Source organism: Sesamum indicum, linkage group LG12, assembly GCF_026168435.1.
Source record: "Sesamum indicum cultivar Baizhima isolate 11 linkage group LG12, ASM2616843v1, whole genome shotgun sequence".
NCBI lineage: Eukaryota > Viridiplantae > Streptophyta > Magnoliopsida > Lamiales > Pedaliaceae > Sesamum > Sesamum indicum.
In genome coordinates, this window is record NC_142668.1 from 6,438,710 (window position 1) to 6,446,909 (window position 8,200).

Below are 8,200 nucleotides of genomic sequence, written 5' to 3' on the forward strand. Positions count from 1 at the left end.
ATTTTACCGCTCCAATACTCGTTCTACTCTTGCCAAAAAAAGGAGGAAAATTCATTTGTTGGAATGGTTTTTTCAATTTGACCGTTCCAAAATGAGTTCCAACATAATTTCATTTGGCACTTTCTGAAAAAAAAAATGGGAAAAAAATAAAACCTGAAACGGTTATATATTAAATAACCGTTCCTAATTATATTTTTAAAAAATCGTTCCTAACTACATTCAGTTACCATTCCAAATTATAAATAATCATTAACCGTTCCAAATGTTGTTGAGAACGTTCCAAAATATGTATAGAAAATATCTAGTGTACATTTCGATTATTTTATCTCAACATCCACTAGCTGGATCGATTAATTTCAAATTTAAACACGTATAAAATTCTGTCGGTTTGAATATATCTGACGGTTTGATTTAAAATCACATGACCTTATTGAAGGTTACACTATTTTGAACCTCGCTGATTATAAATCAGATATGATATCGTAGTATCCGTACTACAAAAATGTCTAAAACTTCAAATGTAGTCTTTTCTCGATTTAATCATATCTAATAGTCCGATCAAAATTTTAACAACTTGATTAGGTGATGCAGTATAACAGTCCAAGATGCTAGTTACATCTATATAAGACTAACAATTTTGGATATACAAATATACTTTGTAACACCCCCTTCGCTACAAGGGCTACATCTACCCTAAACGTCATACTTATAGTAATCCCTGTGTTTAGATATATAAATACACATATTAATCTAATCCATATGCATACGTAACCCCAACATCATAACATGCATAATCAACCCACAACATTATATATACATATCAAACACCATAAGCAATTCATCACAGGTAATTCCAATGCTTACGTTTTCTCTATACAAACAAAATGTGATTTGTACTCTAACTGACAAAGAGGAGAAAACTGCATACTGGCCCGACCTGCCTCAATATAGCGTGTAGACCTAGCCTTCAACAGGCAGACACCTCAAAGTCTACTTCTAAAAGAAAATGTCATAAGAGGGATGAGCCTGCCACTCAGTAAGTAAATAACTAGCCCTATCTATATATGTATATCAAACACAGCCCAAACAGGATAAGTAGGCAACATGCATGGAATACAGTCAATTAAATTCCAACATAATCAACTGTAGTACACCACATAGCTATCTCACAATAAGATAATCAATTAAACTTCTTTTTTTCTAGTTTGCTTACCAAAAGGTGATATCGTGTTTTTTCCATCAATTCAATCTTACCGTTAAATAAATTTAAGTGAATCCCCTTGACAGCCGGCTTATCAATCTCGTTTTGCACATAGCTCTTTCATTTCGCACATAGCTCTTTCATTACGCACATAACTCTTTTCATATCACATCTTTTTTATATCGCCACATCGCTCTTTTCATATCATATTTTCACCTTATAGGCTTCTCAACACATTAAGGGGTATTCACACCATAATTATATTCAATTTCCACCACTCCCTCCTTTTCAAATATCACCATTCTTGTAAGCAACTAGTAACGTAAAACAATATGTCAACATATTCTCATTCCAGACACCACAATACATCAAACAACAAACATAATATTTCAACGCATTTCCTCATTCCACGTACACAATATCGTCAAATCAAATCATCCATCACTCATATACTTTCAGATAAATCAATATCAGCGTAAACCATAAATTCATATAACAGTAAAACCACAAATAAAGAAAGCATATATAGATAATACTAATTATTTACTTACCTCGACCTTACAACGCCTTTATATATTCAATAGGTAGTGGTTCAGTCTTTTTACTTTACCCCGTATCCTATAATGAGTTATACCACATACAGTTAATATATCGAGAATATTGTAATAACTTTTAAATATAATATTAAATATTATTCGTACAATTTCTAATAATTCTTTAATATTCTATTTCTGTCGAAATACAAATTTTCATTTTTTCTCTTTATTAACATACCATTTATTAAATATAACTTTCTGAATATTTTTATGAATTTTCTATCAATTTCTCGCTATTATACAATTTAATTAAACAATAATACATAGAATTGCGTATTTGGTTAATAATTCTGATGAAAATTGTATAAATTAACTATAATAATATTCAAATCTAATAAATTTTATAATCTAATTGACCAACGATATCATTTTTATATCCAATTTGATATTTAATCCGACACTATTTTAAATAGCCAAACTCGTAAAATATTTTGATTAAATAGTACATCGCTCAATATAAATAATATTTAATAAACGAACTAATTAGATAATATAATTATATAAATTAATAAAAATTAAAATTACAATTCCGTACCTCTGATATTTTTCTTTTTCCGCAAAGAAATGAAATTTTAACAATTCCATTTTGTGTTGTGTGTGTTATGTGTATTTATATGTGTACCAACACAAAGAAAAATAAAAGAGAAAGGGAGAGTGAGGCGGTGGGAGGTGGGCCCTCAATTCTCTCTCTCTCTCTCTCTCTCTCTCTCTCTTCATATGTATATATATATCATTTACATAGATATATATAGATATTATTAGTAATATATATATATAATATTATTATTATTTTATTTATTTAATTAGACTTTTCTCAAAATACCCATCACGTCCCTCCTAAATTTTCTATTAATATAAGTTTTCCCCAAATATTATATGAACTCCAATTTAATCCGTTCAAGTTTTATTATATTAGAATTATGACCTATAATTTATTTACCAATTAACTAAGTTTTATAAAAATTTACCAATTAATGCCCCAATTATGTATTATAATTTTTGGGGCGTCACAATTCTCCCCTCCTAATAAAAATTTCGTCCTCGAAATTTAACTAACTTACCGGCTCAAGGGATAAATATAGATATTTTTCTCTCATGTTTTTCTCAACTTCCCAGGTGGCTTCTCTTGGAGAGTGATGACTTCACTCGACCTTCACCATAGGTATTTCTTTATTTCTCAATTTCTTTATACTTCAGTCTAGAATTTCAATTGGCTCTTCCACATATGTCAATCCCTCTGATAACTCCATCTCTGGCTCATGCAAAATATGACTAGGATCGTATCGTTATCGTCATAGCATACATACGTGAAACACGTCATGTATCTGCGATAATTCTGTCGGTAATGCTAACAGATAGACTAGTGGTCCAACTCGCTCTAGAATTTAATATGGCCCAATATATCTCGGACTCAACTTTCCCTACTTCTCGAATCTCAAGATTCCTCTCCATGGTGATACTTTTAAAGAAACTTTTTCCCTCATTTCGTATTCCATCTCTCTGCGATGCTTACCGACGTAACTCTTCTGTCGATCCTGTGCTGCCTTCAAACACTTTTTAACTGTTTTTATCTTGTCTACTGTTTCTTGAACTAACTCTGGCCCTTCAAGCTGTCTCAATCCCTCAATATCTCAACAGATTGGACTTCGGCATTTCCTTCCATACAAAGCTTCATATGGAGCATACCAATACTGGTATGGAAACTGTTATTATAAGCAAATTCCATCAATGGTAGATGATCATCCCAGTTTCCTCAGAATTCAATTACGCAGGCTCTCAACATATCCTCTAATGTCTGAATCGTTCTTTCTGACTGTCCATCGGTCTGAGGGTGAAGTGCTGTATTGAAATGCAAATTTTGTACCAAGAGTCGTTTGCAAGCTTCCCCAGAATGAGAAGTAAATTGAGTATCTCTATCAGAAACTATAGAGGTAGGAATGCCATCTAATCTCATAATTTCTGAAACATATAATTCGGCGAGCTTATCCAAAGAATCATTTTGACGGATTGGCAGGAAATGGGCAGATTTAGTCATTCTGTCAACAATCACCCAAATTGTATCATGTCTTCTGGACGTACGTGGTAACGCAATGACAAAATTCATAGTAATCTTTTCCCAGTTCCATTTAGGTATAGTCAAAAGATAAAGTTTACCAGTTGATGCTTGGTGTTCTGCTTTTACTTGCTGACAAGTTAAACATTTCGCTACAAACTCTGCCACATTTTTCTTCATTGTTGGCCACCAGTAATAGGGTCTCAAATCCCGATACATCTTGGTACTGCCAGGATACATAGCATACGGTGCATAGTGCGCCTCATGCATAATTTCCATTCTCAACTCCTCTACGTTCGGCACGCATATACATTTTTCATTGATCAATGTACTATCTTCTTGGATTATAAATTGATCGCTCTTTCCTTTTTGCACCTTAGCTTTCATCCTTTGTAGATATGGATATCTAACCTGTGCATCTTTAATTTTATCCTTGAGGGAGGGCTTCACTTGTATCGTAGCCAATAGAATATCAGCACCATGCTAAAGTGTACATCCATAGCTCTGAGGGCAGTCAAATACTCCATGTTATAGAAGATCATACTCGCAAGTTGGTCCACTGTCTTTCTACTCAAAAAGCATCTGCTACAATGTTTGCCTTTCCGGGATGATAATCAATGGTGCAGTCATAATCCTTCAAAAGCTCCATCCATCTTATTTGCCTCAAATTCAACTCTTTCTGTGTTGGGATATATTTCAAACTTTTATGATCTGTAAATATTTGAAATTTCTCCCCGTATAAGTAATGCCTCCAGATCTTCAATGCATGTACTATGACTGCTAACTCCAGATCATGGGTCGAATAGTTCATCTCATGTGGCCTCAACTGCCTTGAAGCATAAGATATAACTCTCCCATGCTGCATCAAAACACAACCAAGTCCTTGTCGTGAAGCATCAGTAAATACCACATATCCTCCATCTTCAGACGGCAAAGCAAGGATAGGTGCTGAGGTGAGTCTCTTCTTCAACTCCTCAAAACTCTGAGCACATTTGTCATTCCAGTTAAATGGTGCGTTCTTCTTCAACAAGTTCATCAGGTTTTGTGATTATAGAGAAATCCTTTACAAACCTTCTGTAGTAACCAACTAAATCCCAGAAAACTCCGGATCTCGGATATTTTTTAGGTGGCTCCCATTCTAAAATAACCTTAACTTTTGTCAGATCAGGTTGTACCCCTTCTTTTGAAACAACATGCCCCAAAAAAGTAATTTCCTCCATCCAAAACTCACATTTGCTAAATTGTCCGTAAATGCTATTCATGTTACTCGTGACTACTCGAATATATCAAAATATCATCATTAAACACAATCACAAATTGATCTAGGAATGGTTGTAGCATCTTGTTCATTAGAAACATGAAAGATGCAGGGGCATTCGTCAACCCAAATGGCATAACACAAATTCATAGTGGCCATACCTGGTCTTAAAAGTTGTCTTTAGGATCAACTCTTCCTCAATCTGCTGTTGCCAATACCCTGACCTCAAATCAATTTTAGAGAACACAGTGGCACCTTTTAGCTGATCAAGCAGATTGTCAATCTGTGGTAAAGGGTATACTTGTTCTTGATTGTGATTCGGCTTAGCTGTCTATAATCAACACATAATCTCATACTCCCATCCTTCTTCTTTACGAATAATACTGGTGCTCCCCATGGTGAAATACTAGGGTCGGATGAACCCCTTCATCCTGTAGATATCGTGGATACATTCCAACTACCTCGACCACCCCTACCTCGTCCTCTACTCGTACCCACTCACTGTGAGTTTTCTCCCACACTACTCCACCCTGAAGTCTGAGGTCCTCGGGTATCATCTCTCCATGTGGGACAGTCCTTGACAATATGTCCTGGTTGATGACAACGATAACATACAACTGGTCGGGCTCCCCAACATTCACCAGTGTGTCTCCTACCGCAATTAGCATAAGAAGGAATAGATCTACCACTGAACGATCTGGCTGAACCTTGTCTTCGTCCAAATCCAACTAAAGTAGGGCCGCTTCTACTCGAAAACACTGAATGGGACCTACTAGTCTGACCCAATCCTCGGCATCTAAACCAACCTCTCTGCGAACCAGAACCCCTAAAGGAAACTGCACCACTTTGTCCTGCTGTAAGATTCAGGTTACCTGTCAATTTCTTCCATTTAGCGTCAGTAGAGCTCCTTTCAATGGACGTCTCTTCTGCCCTCAGTGCCGCTTCCAGCAGAGCACCATAACTCGGAGGTTTAATTGCTATTTTCTCCCGAATCTGGAGTCTCAACCCTCTTTCAAATCTATCTCTCCTCAATTCATCGGTACTCACCTCTTCTGGAGCATATTTTGACAATCTCACAAATTGTAACTCATACTCAGCAACAGATAAATCATTTTTGCTTTAATTCAAGGAATTCAACTTTCTTACGATTTTCGTAGACCGGTGGAGTATATTTGTCAGCAAATTCTTTCAAAAAGTCATTCCACGTCAAAGTGACAGGTCGGTTCTTGCTCCACGGAACTGTTTCCCACCAGTCTAAGGCATCTTTCTCCAGTAAGGACACTGCGTACCTCAACTTTTGCTCAGAAGTACACTCAATTCTGTCCAACACCCTTTCCGTGTTTTTCAGCCATTCCTCTACTTCAGCAGGATCAGTTGTACCGGCAAATACCTTCGCCCCCTGTCTCCTCACTATTTCATAATTTTTGTCGGTAACTGCATCTTGTGGTTGGATATTGTGGCGGCGGAGCCATCCTCTGCATCATTTCTAGGAACTGTTGCATAAAGGGGTTTATTTCTGGTTGTGGGGCATTTCTATTTCGGGATTCTAACCCCTGATGTTCTGATCCAGAATCATGATCCTGCACAAACTCTAATGACTCAGTTCGGCCAGCAGTGTTTTCCCTTGACACTTCCATCCTATATGAAATGCACACATCTAAGTAGCTTCCTAATATATACACCTTACGTATAATATTACATTTCATCTACTATCCCAAGAAAATCTAATCCCTGCTCTGATACCACCTAATGTAACACCCCCTTCGCTACAAGGGCTACATCTACCCTAAATGTCATACTTATAGTAATCCCTATATTTATATATATAAATGCACATATTAATCTAATCCATATGCATACGTAACCCCAACGTCATAACAGGCATAATCAACCGACAACATTATATATACATATCAAACGCCACAAGTAATTTATCACAGGTAATCCCCACGCTTACGCTTTCTCTATACAAACAAAATGTGATTTGTACTCTAACTGACAAAGAGGAGAAAATTGCATATTGGCCCGACCTGCCTGAATATAGAGTATAGACCTAGCCTTCAACAGGCAGACACCTCAAAGTCTACTCCTGAAAGAAAATATCAGCAAAGGGATGAGCCTGCCACTCAGTAAGTAAATAACCTGCCCTATCTATATATGTATATCAAACACAGCCCAAACAGGATAAGTAGACAACATGCATGGAATACAGTCAATTAAATTTCAACATAATCAGCTATAGTACACCACATAGCTATCTCACAATAAGATAATCAATTAAACTTCCTTTTTCCTTGTTTGCTTACCAGAAGGTGATATCGTGTTTTTTTCGTCAACTCAATCTCACCGTTAAATAAATTTAAGTGAATCCCCTTGACAGCCGGCTTATCAATGTCGTTTCGCACATAGCTCTTTTCATATCACGTCTTTTTCATATCGCAACATCGCTCTTTAATATTTAATGAGTTATACCACATACAGTTAATGTATCAAGAATATCGTAATTTCTTTTAAATATAATATTAAATATTATTCGTATAATTTCTAATAATTCTTTAATATTTCATTTCTATCGAAATACAAATCTTTATTTCTCCTCTTTATTAACATACCATTTATTAAATATAACTTTCGGAATATTTTTATGAATTTTCTATCAATTTCTCGCTATTATACAATTTAATCGAACAATTAACATAGGATTGCGTATTTGGTTAATAATTCCGATAAAATTGTATAAATTAGCTATAGTAATATTCAAATCTAATAAATTTAATAATCTAATTGACCAACGATATCATTTTTATATCCAATTTGATATTTAATCCGACACTATTTTAAATAGCCAAACTCGTAAAATATTCCGGTTAAATAGTACATCGCTCAATATAAATAATATTTAATAAATGAACTAATTAAATAATATAATTACATAAATTAATAAAACTTTAAATTACAATTTTGTACCTCTGATATTTTTCTTTTTCGACAAAGAAATGAAATTTTAACATTTGCGAAAAATCGTTCCAAATTGTGTTACAATATATTACCATTTCATATATGAACAACTTTCAACATGACTTATTTTAAAG